Genomic DNA, 11,754 nt, shown 5'->3' on the forward strand with positions numbered 1-11,754 from the left:
GTGTTATTCCTCAGGGCTGCACTTCCTGATAGGGGCGAGGGTGTTGACAGACTCTGAAGATGGGCTGCAGAGATGATTCTGATATCCATTTTGCATATACCTGTTGTTGGTCCCTCTTTCACCGACTTCGTTGGTGAAATACCTTCAACTTTTTTTGTTTTGAATGACTTGGGTCATCTTAAAAAAAGCTGGAAATAACCATCTGGTTAGCCTGCATGATTAGAAAAATTGAGAGGCTAAATGCACAGCATTACAAAGGTATTAATACAGAGCAATCATATACATACAGGTAACTCTCTGTTAACACAATATGATCCTAAAAACTTTGTATAAATGAAAACTGCATTAATAATTGCAATTTCTACACAGAGAACAATGGTAATAAGGGAGGTTAGGTTCCAAGAATGGAAAAAATTCCATCTTTTTAGTTGATTTCTTGATAAATAGCATTATGTGGACATCATGAGTAATAGAGTTTATGCATGTGTGTGCATGCACTGCTGACACATAAGGGTCCATTAAATCCAATTAAATAAGAGTTAATACAGGATTTTGCTATATTCTAAGTTGTATAACAATTACACTGTACAGTCAACAGTACAGGCTGAGCCATATTAACTGTGTTTGTGCCAATGTGAATTTATTGACCTAACTGTAGTATGCAGGAAAGGAGCAATAATTGTGGGGTTCCATCATCTTGCCAAATTGTCATCCCTAACTTCAAATTCATGTATGGTTCCAACTGTTGTTGTGGTTCCAATTTACTCTACATCTTTAATTTCAAATTATCATATTTAGATTTGAATTCATATATTTTTATAGCTTGGACTACACCTTCTAAGCTACTCATAGTATTCATGCATCTATATAGAAAACGGTATTAATTCACATCCTTTAAATATATGATCTTTCTTAATTTGTTCTCATAATCTCTATTGTCTACAAGATGTGTGATTCATCATGGTCTTTGATCACATATTGGATTCATAATTGACAGCTGTTATCCTCCTGGATGAGAGCTCATATATGGATTGATTTATGGGTAATGCTGTGTGCTTACACACACACAAACAAAAACAATGAACAAAAGTTTCCAATTGCTCTTCACAAAAGGGAGCAATTTTCTGGAGGAAAGCAAGGGGAGCAAAAACCTTGGGATCATTGGATGTGACAAGATTGATTAATTTATGAAATTTTTGGCTTGAAGGCCAAGTGCTGGAGTTGGTAGGCCATTCAGTGCATGGATGTGACAAGAGCTTAAGGACCTGACGGGAACTCAAACTGGATACTTAACCTCTTCAATACGAGTCAAATTCTCGTGTGCAGCATCAAGTGCCTAATGTACGATGCATCACACTACTCGCATTATGAAATATAAAGTCACTACTGTAATACTCTTTCTCTTTCGCTCTGAGTAATAATAAACACAGAAAACACGATCAAACCAGTTCACAGAATTTGGGTCACTCAGCTACAACTACATAATAAATGTAATCAAGATGCTGACACCAGCATCCTTGTACACCCACTCACGCCTCTTGATGTCTACGTAGGCATCATCATATCGGAGAGGTTAAAGAATACATTGTGCTGCTTGATTGGAAAAGGACAATAAGGAAACACCACTAAATTATATGCCAGTATCACTAACTAGCACAATAGTGAAATTATGTGAAAGGATTATGAAAGATCAATGGACCAAATATCTTGAAGAGATGAACATTCTGACAGATAGTCAGTTTGTCTTTAGATCTGGAAGGTTCTGTATGTCAAACCATTTAAGCTTTTACTTGAGTGATTGATGTGATGAAAGAGAGAGAAGGGTGGGTGGACTGTGTGTACTTCAATCTAGAAAGGGCCTTTGATAAAGTACCTTACAGTCAACTTATGTAGAAATTGGAGTATGTTGGAGGACTGAGTGGCAAACTACTAGAATGGATGAGAGATTTTTTTGGAGGAAAGATACACAAGGACATTAGTAAAGGATAAGAAGTCAAGATGGAGAGTAGTAACAATCAGAGTTCCATAAGATTCAGTGTTTGCACCAATCACATTTCTTGTCTTTGTGAATGTGTTTGAGATGAGGTGTCTGAGAAGTATGGTGGGGGTTACTAGGCTAGATAAGAGTGAGAAATGAGGAGGTGAGGAGGAGAACAGGGGTGAAAAAGGATTTGGGAGATAGGGTTGATGAAAGAATATTAGGATGGTTTGGACACATGGAAAGAATGAGTGAAGAAAGACTAGTAAAAGAGGTATGGAAGGCAGATGTGGAGGGAGTGAACATGAGGGGACGTCCTAGGATGAGGTGGATGGATGGGGTGAAGGGGGCTTTGGGGAAGAGGGGAATGTCTGTTGAGGAAGGAAGGGAGAGGACGGAAGACAGAGGTGAGTGGAGAATGGTTGTATATGGATGATGTTGTGACTGCATGAGGAGGAATGGGTGGGGAAGTGGGGGGTGGGGTAGTATGTGTGAGTAAATTTTGACGCAGCCCGAAGGGATTTCTCCCCGTCCTCGCCTTATATGCAAAGGGGGACGGAGAGGGGGGGTCGCCGATTAAATGAAGCGGCCTCGCTGTGGATGTACTGTGTCTTGCGACACTGCTTCTGACCCAGGGCGGTGGGCAGGGTGCAGGGATGACCCGTCATCCAGGAGGTGCTCAGATGAGAGGAAGGGTGGGAGGGGTGTGGAGTGTATTTAGGGATGAAATGGGTGGGAGTGTTTTTATGCCTTTCCCTTTTTGGCTACCTCCCTTGGAAGGGGGAAAAAGCCTTGGTATATGTATGTATGTATGTATGTGAATGACACAAAAATCATGAGAATAGCGAAAAACAAGGAGGATGGAAGAGTATTGCAAAAAGATCTTGACACTATTTTTGCATGGACCCAAGATTGGGAAATGAAGTTCAATACCAAAAAATACAAAGTACTGGAAATGGACAATAGTGGTAAAAGACCATCTTACACTATTCCTTTGGGAAGTGAACCCATTACAAAAGCAAAAGAGGAAAAAGATTTGGGAGTCTTGATAAAAGACAACTTATAACCTGACAGATATATCAGTAGGATTGTGGGATAGATGTACGGACTACTGCTGAAATTTAAATTGGCATTTCACTATATGGATGAAGAGATGATGAATAAACTCATCAAAACCCTGATCTGTCCAAGACTGCAATATGCATCAGTAGTATGGTTCCCACACAGAGTGAAGGATATTAGCAAGGTTGAGAGAAATCAAAGGGCAACAACCAAACAGGTCCCCAGCCTGCCAGATAAGCCATACGAGAAGAGACTAAAAGGACTGGGTCTGCCAACTTTGAAAGATCAAAGAGAAAAGAGGTAATATGATGACAGTATTCAGGTCGCTAAAGGGAAATAACTGCATTGACAGAAGATATCTCTTGATATACGATGGGAGGGCTTCAAGAGGTCTTGGGAACAAATTATGACCAAATGTCTAAAGGATGAGAAGTAATACAGTTTTCCCCCTGTGGTGGGGGAAAAGAATACCACCACCAAGTATTTCCACTTGGATCATAAGAGGCGAGAAGAAAGGGATGGGGAGTGGGATTAGGCATCCTTCTCCTTGTAGCCCCACAGGGGACATTCCTAAACAAAAAACTAAAGGCATAAGAGGGTCTGGGAGTTTTCCGACCAGCACCCTAAGGTTTGGGTCTTTTAATGTGCGTGGATGTGGTACAGATGAGAGTAAAAGGGAAGAGATAGGTAGTATGTTTGTGAGAAGAAAGATGGATGTGTTGGCTTTGAGTGAAACTAAGTTGAAAGGGAAGGGTGAGTGTAAGTTTGGGAGTGTAAGTGGGAGGTTATCAGGAGTGAAGAGAGGGCGAGGGAGGGAAGGGATGGCTATTCTAGTAAGTGAAGAGATAGGTAAACGTGTAGAGTGGAAGGAGGTTTCCTCAAGGATAATGTGGCTGAAGGTGAAACTGGGAAAGGAGATGTGGGTCTTTGTAAGTGCATATGGGCCTGGGAGTGAGAAGAGTGTAGAAGAAAGGGAGTCCTTTTGGATAGATTTAAATGAGTGCATAGAGGATTTAGGGAGAAATGTCAATGTAATAGTACTGGGAGACCTTAATGCTAGGGTAGGAAATGGTCCAATTGATGGAGTGGTTGGGAAATGTGGAGTTCCAGGAAAGAATCGTAGTGGAGAGTTGATGGTGGAAATGTGTCTAGAAAGAGAGTTGATGATAGCAAATACAGTGTTTTGGAAGAAAGTCAAGCATAAGTACACATGGGAGAGGGTGGTGGATGGAAAGGTGGTAGATAGAGCGTTGATGGATTATGTAGTGGTAAATAGGACTATGATAGGAAGAGTTAAGGATGTACATGTGCTAAGGGGAGAGGGTGGGGGAATATCAGATCATTTTTTGGTGGAAGGTAAGTTGAGAGTGGAGGATAGATGGAGAAAGAGGAAAGGGACAAAAGGTAGGGAGGTGCTTAGAGTGAAATCTTTAAATGGCTACCTTCCTTGTAAGGGGGAAAAAGCCTTGGTATATGTATGTATATAGATGTATAAATACTTGGAATAGCTTAGAAGGCGATACACCCCAAGCTCAAACAACACATGAATTCCAATCTAATTATACATACATACATATACCAAGGCTTTTTCCCCCTTACAAGGGAGGTAGCCAAAAAGGAAAAGGCATAAAATCATTCCCCCCATTCCATCCCTGAATACACTCCACATCCTTCCACCCTCCCTCTTATCTTAGCACCTCCTGGATGATGGGTCATCCCTGCACCTTGTCCACTGCCCTGGGTCAGAAGCAGTGTCGCAAGACACAGCACATCCACAGCAAGGCCGCTTCATTAAATCAGTGACACACCCTCTCCGTCCCCCCATGCATAAAAGGAGAAGACGGGGAGAAATCCCTTCGGGCTGCCTCAAATTTTGCTCACACATACTACCTCACCCCCATCCCCCCGCCCATTCCACCTCATCTAAATATGATAATTGCAAATAAAGGATAGAAATTAAGTTGGAACTGTAGATGAATTTGATGCTAGCTTTGATAAAATTGGAGAGGAGATGGGACTCATTGAGCATTCCTCCTTTCCTGTGTACTACATTTAGGTAATACACCCAACTCCTTGCCTGCCAGAGTTGGTGTGCTGGCTCGCAGTGCAACAGAGCTGAAATTTTCAGGCCTGGGAAGGACTTGAACTTGGATTGCTGAATAGAGTATATGGTGTTGTCAATATCTATGCAGAAGGACTAAGACACATATCTTCAAGTCACTTGTATTCCCTCTCCTGAGGTATGACAATAAGACATAGACATTGAATGCTGACATGAAGAGTTATCTCGATGTCTTTGGTACCAAGAGCCTTTGGAGAATCATGGGGTATCACTAGAATGACTTTGTATCACACCAGAAACTGTACTGCAAGACTCAGTCTAGGCCAATTACCAGCATAAATCATGAACTTCACTTCCAGTTATATGGGTATGAGGCACATTTACCTGATTTTGATCCCACTTACAGGGTTGACCCCACAAAAGAGAATCCTCAATGGAAGAGATGAGGGAGACACCCACTGGATTCATGGAGGAGGCAAATTGACTGAATCTGTTGAAAACTGTTTGGAGTGGGAAGGGTGGGTGGCTGCATGGGAGCTTGCTTGGAGAGACTGTAAGGACTGGCAAGGCCATGTGAATAAAGCATTGTGCTCTCTGGTCTATACCCCTTATTGATGATGATGAACAACAGATCACATAAAAGTGGACATGTGTAAATAGAACACACATATGGGGAGTTATATGTATGTTGCATATCAAATACCAATGCATATGACATGGGAGACCTGTACTCAGAGTAAAATTGTCATACAAATTTTTGCCCACATCAATGATCAAAGATAAATATGTATTCAGGAATCAATAATTTGCAGTTGGCAGGGGATAAGGATGATCTTTTATCCACAAGAAGCTAAGATAACGGGGGCAACAAATGGGTGTTGGATAGGTGTGGAATGTGAGCAGGTTAGGTGTACACCTTGACTGGGTGTGGGGAAAGGGCCTTTTGGTATGTCAATTGATTCAGTTTAACATCATGAAACTTCTCCCTATCAGGAGGCTAGGACAGTACCTATTGTAGAAGACTTTGTAGCATGGTATTTAATGAACCATGCCTTTGATTTAACTCGCCAGTGTCAGTTTGAATTCCCATCACCTCGACCTCTGTCACAAATAGTGACCCCATAACCCACTTGGCCAATAAGCATCCTTCTGGTATACAGATAGAATAACATACTAATTTCAATAACAAACATAACACTAGGATTGACAAGTACTTGAACAACCTTCAAATATGTAATTTTCGCAGGAAAATTAATTTTTCCCTGATACAAACCTGAGGTACTCCTTACCCAAGGATACGCGGCGCGTTTCTACCGCTAACACTGTGTGTGCTTGAAAACACCTCACTCCGAGGGTCTGGGCAACCATTATCCTCAGTAAGGGGCCCTCCTGGGGCAAGGGGGGCCCCCCCTCCCCCCGCAAGGGTAGGAGGGTAGAAGCTCCATTGTCTGAGCCAGGTATGAAATTAGTCACGAGGGTTGACAGGCCAGGGAGAAGGAACTACTAGCGGGGTGGATGAGGAGGGCCATTAGAGGTAAGGAGTACCTCAGGTTTGTATCAGGGAAAAATTAATTTTCCTGCGAAAATTACATTTGTTCCGAAGAATACAAACTCTTCGGTACTCCTTACCCAAGGAGACTTGGACTTAGGGGGGAAGGAAGTATTTGTCTAGCCTGGGAAACCCTCGTAAGGAGAAAATGTAGAGTGCTAAGATCTACGTTGACCAGACCCTTATACATTCCCCGAAACTGTGAAGGGCACCTGGATCTGTTCCCAGAGTGGAGACAGACAGGGCATACTCACTTTGTACCCCTTGTAAGGCTCGAACTGATTCCCTTGGAATGCTTGAGAGCCCTCGGTGAGGTAAGGGAATGTAGGAGTATGAGAAGGACTTGAGATAGGTATCCCCGTGGTTGCCGATCCAGAACTTGGATGAGGCTTCAGGGTTGGCTGTGTGCCATTGGTACGGGGTATGTTATCTCAGGACTTCTTGGGCGGCCACTATGGGGCCTAGAGAGAAGGTCCCTAAGGATTCCCACATGACATCTTTGAGGTAAAAGGAAGTGAACGTAGTCTGGGACTTCCATATACCTGCTTGAAGGACCTGGTTGACTGACTGATTCTTTCGGAAGACTAGGGAGGGTCCTATTGCCCTGAGGTCATGAGCTTTTGCTCCAGGGTAATCCGTGGGGCTCGAGGCGTAGGCCCTGCGGATGACTTCCTTGATCCAGTAAGAAATGGAAGTCTTAGTGACGGGCTTGGGTGTACCCCTGGTAGAGACGAACAGTCTTGGCAAGTCTGGTCTAAGATGCTTCGTCCTCTTGAGGTAGGTCCGGATAGCACGTACCGGGCATAGGACCATTTCTGCATGTTCGCCCCCTACAAAGTCGTCCAAGGAAGGAATACTAAAGGACCAGAATCTAGGGTCGGCTTTGGCCGGATCCTGGTTTTTGGCAACGAATTGGGGCAGAAAAGTGAAGGAGACCTCTTGCCATCCTTTCGAGTGGGCGACTCGATAAGAGATGGCATGCAACTCCCCGACCCTCTTGGAAGACGCCAGGGCCAAGAGAAAGACTGTCTTCAAGGTGAGGTCCTTGAAATTAGCATCTCGGAGGGGTTCGTAAGGGGGGCCCCGCAGAGCGTTGAGGACTAATGCCACATCCCATGGAGGAGAAGTGATCTCCCTGGGGGGGCATGATTTTCTGAAATGTCTGAAGAGCATGGAAATTTCTGGAGACAGGGCTAGATCCATGCCCTTCAGAGAAAACACCTGATTAAGAGCTGCCCTATAGCCCTGCACTGCCGAGAGGGAGATATTCTTGGACTTCCGGAGGAAGTGGAAGAAGGAGGCAATCAGAGGAATGGTGGCTTGCTCTGGGGCTATTGCTCGGGAGTGGCACCATTCTGCAAAAGCATTCCACTTCCCTTGATAAAGGGCAGCTGAGGAAGAGCGAATAGGGGAGGACATGTCTTCTGCCACTTCTTTGGGGAAACCCGTGCTGATTACCTGACTCCTTCTGCTGCGGTGGTCCGCCCAGACATTCTTCTTCCCTGGGATGTAGCGAGCTCTGAGTGTCACTTGGAGGTTCTCGGCTAATAGGAGTATCTCCATAGTGAGATGGCAGAGGTCCTGGGAGACTGTGCCCCCCTGCTTGTTCAGGTAGGCTACTACCGAGGAATTGTCCGACATGATGCCCACAACTTTCCCCGAGATTTGACCCGAGAAGTGACAGAGCCAGCAGTACCGCTTTCAATTCTAGCCAGTTGATATGGGCTGTCCGCTCGACTGTGGACCAGGAACCGCTGACGTGATCGTCGTTGAGGTGGGTCCCCCAGCCCTCCTTGGAGGCATCGGAGAAGAGGAGAACTTCGGGGGGAGATGGGCCGAGGGGCATCCCCACGAGCAGGTTGCACGGGTCCTTCCACCAGAGAAGAGAATGCTTGACCTCTCCGGTAAGGGTGATGTGTTGACGGGTGTTTCCCCTTAGCGGGGACCACTGGGACTTGAGGAGACACTGTAGGGGTCGCATTCTCAGTCTGCTCCTGGGTATTAACCTCTCGACGGAGGCCATGTGGCCCAGGAGGACTTGGCACTGTTTGGCCGTGAGGAACCCGGTCGATAGTGCCTGCACGACGAGGGAAGAGAGATTCTGGATTCGCTTCTCTACTGGGAATGCCTGCATGAGGGAAGAGTCCAGAACCATACCCAGGTACGTGACTCTCTGTCTTGGAATGAAATCTGACTTCGTCTGGTTGACCGTGGAGCCCAATTTGCGGATGAAAGCTAGGACTGTCCCCAGGTGGTCGCGGCATAGCTGGGCGGAGTGTGCCAGGATCAGCCAATCGTCCAGGTAACGGAGTAGGCGAATCCCTCTGGAGTGGGACCACGCTGAGACGAGTTTGAACACTCTGGTGAAGACTTGGGGTGCTGTGGAGAGGCCGAAGCATAGGCAGGTGAATTGAAAAGTGGTGCCCTTGTGGACGAAGCGGAGGAAGTTTTGGGATGAGGGATGGACAGGTATTTGGAAATAGGCGTCCTGGAGGTCCAGGGACACCATGAAGTCCCCTTCCCTGATAGACGCCCTCACGGCCTCTGGGGTGTCCATCCGGAACTTCGTCAGGGAAAGGAACTTGTTGAGAGGAGACAGATCGATGACAGGTCTCCACCCCCCTGTAGCCTTTGGTACTAGGAATAGCCTCGAGTAGAACCCCGGGTCCGGAGTTGAGACTTCCTCGAGTGCTCCTTTCTGGAGCAGAGTGGAGATTTCCTCCACTAGGGCCCGCCCGCGATCCGAGTCCGGATGGTAGTTGCTGACTTGGATGGGATAGGGGGAGAGGCTGGGGATGGTGTGAAAAGGAAGACGATAGCCTGCCTTGATAACCTGGATGGTCCAGTCCTCCGCCCCGGCAGCCTCCCATTCTCTCCAGTAGAGAGAGAGGCAACCTCCTATCCTGTGCGGGAGGGCAGGCGAGTTCCTAGAATTTCCTGCGTTGGGGTCCAGAGCCTCTATGATGTTTGCGCCCCTGTTCTCTATTGGGGAAGGGGCGGGGCTTTCCTGTCTGGGCTTTGGACTTCGAATGGGGAGGGGGCCCGTCTTCCCGCTTAGGGAGACGAAAAGGCTGCCTCTGCGTCTGAAAGGACCGAGGGGTCGATGGGGGGGTGGTCCTTGGCCTTGAGCTAGAGACGGCTGTTCTCTCGATGGCTCTGTTGTGTAGCAACTGGTTGGTGCTAGTGATTGCCGAGTCCACCACATCCGGGGGAATCAGCGTGTGGGTGAGCAGGGGGGCCCTCCTCAAAGGAGCATAAATCTCCCTGAGGAGGGGGTCACTGGGGTCCCCGAGGATGGTGTCTCTCCTGCGGGACTCGAAGTTGGCCCAGGACGTTGAGAGACAGGAAGCCTGATGCTTCAGGGCTCTGCTCGCGCTTGCCAAAAAAGCCTGGAGGTCGCATTCTTCCTGGGGTTGTAGTTCGGGTAAGAACTCCCTCGCCGAGGCAAGGAGGCGTTCTAGCCAGGAGTTCACCGCCAGGAACAGAGCCAGTGAATGAATGTGGTCGCTGACTTCCCTGCCGGAGAGGAGGACGTTTCGTCTGCGCAGCGACTCGGCGTCCGCCATAACCAGCTCTGGTAACCTCGCCGGGATCGAGGCTGCTCTGAGGGTTGACCCCGATGGGGTGTAGAAGCGCTTCTGGTGTTCCAATGGGACCGGAAGCCAACGCGCCTTCTCGGTCGTCCTTGTTGCGAGAGCGTCGGAGGCCTGGGCCATGGCTCTCGCCGTCTGCGTACTCCATGGAAGGTGGAGGGGAGTAGGCTGGGCTTTCTGAGAGTTGGCCGTCATGAAGATGTCAGACTCGAATGTGGCTTCCTCTTCTTTCGGGGGGCCCAGTCGATTCGCCCTCCGAACCCTCGTGAGGACGTCCGAGAAGGAAGGTGGGACCACCATCGAGGATTCCGACTGGGAAACGGGAGGGGAAAGGGAGCGTGCCCCCCCCCCCTACGGCGCTGTGGACATCGTCGTCGGCGTAGGAGGGGTCGGCACGGGCAGAGAGGAACCGCACGCTACCATCCTCGTCACTGATGGGTTCAGGGGGGGGCTGAGCAAGTGGAAGCTGGTCGAGGGGGGCCCTTGGGGGCAGAGACTCCTCACGAGCTTCCGTGCGGTGCACGAACCGCGCTTGAGAAGCGCGGAAAAATTCCCGTTGGGCCTCCATCTGTTCCTTCAACGTAGTGACGAGTGAACAGAGAGTGGGGAGGAGGTCCGGGGAATGTCCTCTTGGAGGGTCCCGCCTGGGTGCGGATGGTCCGGGAGACGCCAGGGGGAGACTGCCTCCTCTGGACGAAGCTGAGTCACCTACGACGAACGCGCGTGTGGGTACACCTCGGGCTTCCTGCCCACCGGGCATAGAAAGGGTTCCGGTGATGACCCGGCTCGTCTGACGAGAGGTGGAAGGGGTGGGACTGGGGGTCACCCGAGAAGGAGAAGAGGCTGACGCGCTCCGAATCTCCGAACTCGGTTCCTTTGTCCGTGGGGGGGTGGAGCTGCCGGGTAGCATCGCGGGGCCAGCGGACGCATCCGGGAAAAAGCTCGTACCCGGGGGGTAGTTCGCGGGGGCCAAAAGCGCGTGCCCGTCGAAACTAGCCCCCCTTTCGGCAGGAACAGGAGACAATTTAGCCTGAGACTGACTCGGGGCGGCTATTGTACAACCTTTCCGTTTACTACGCTTAGGAGGGGGGAGACAACTGCCCGCGTCCTCCGCCGACGTAGCATGCCTTCTCTTTGTGTCGGGTGAGGGGGGAAGCCATCTGCCTTGCCCGCGTATTTTGACCCGTGGCTGCACCTTCCGGTGAGCATGAAAATACGCGGACCACTGCTTATCACCCCATTGAGCGCACGTAGTACACGGGGATGAAGGGGAACATTCCAGATTCCGACAATGGATACACCAAGAGTGTGGGTCCACAGTTGTCGGTGGGAGAAGAGCGCGGCAGCGAAATTCACCACGGGCGAAGGCACACATGCTATCGCGAACAACAACTCTAGGACCAGATTCCATACTTACAGAGAAGCGGAGAATACCCGGTGGAGATTAAAGAGAGGGATAAAGGGAGGACAGGGGTCTCAAGCGCTTCCAAGCAGGGGGAAGGCGGCGATG

The 11,754-nt window shown here is 48.5% G+C and overlaps 1 protein-coding gene across 3 annotated transcripts in view; it reads right to left on the reverse strand.

Moving 5' to 3' along the window:
- LOC143038677 (bridge-like lipid transfer protein family member 3B) overlaps positions 1-11,754 on the reverse strand; it is a 99,221-nt gene that overhangs the window by 41,658 nt on the left and 45,809 nt on the right. The gene's annotated exons all lie outside the window — the stretch shown is intronic.

Source organism: Oratosquilla oratoria, chromosome 24 (assembly GCF_046742065.1).
Source record: "Oratosquilla oratoria isolate Oo_2021 chromosome 24, ASM4674206v1, whole genome shotgun sequence".
Taxonomy (NCBI): domain Eukaryota; kingdom Metazoa; phylum Arthropoda; class Malacostraca; order Stomatopoda; family Squillidae; genus Oratosquilla; species Oratosquilla oratoria.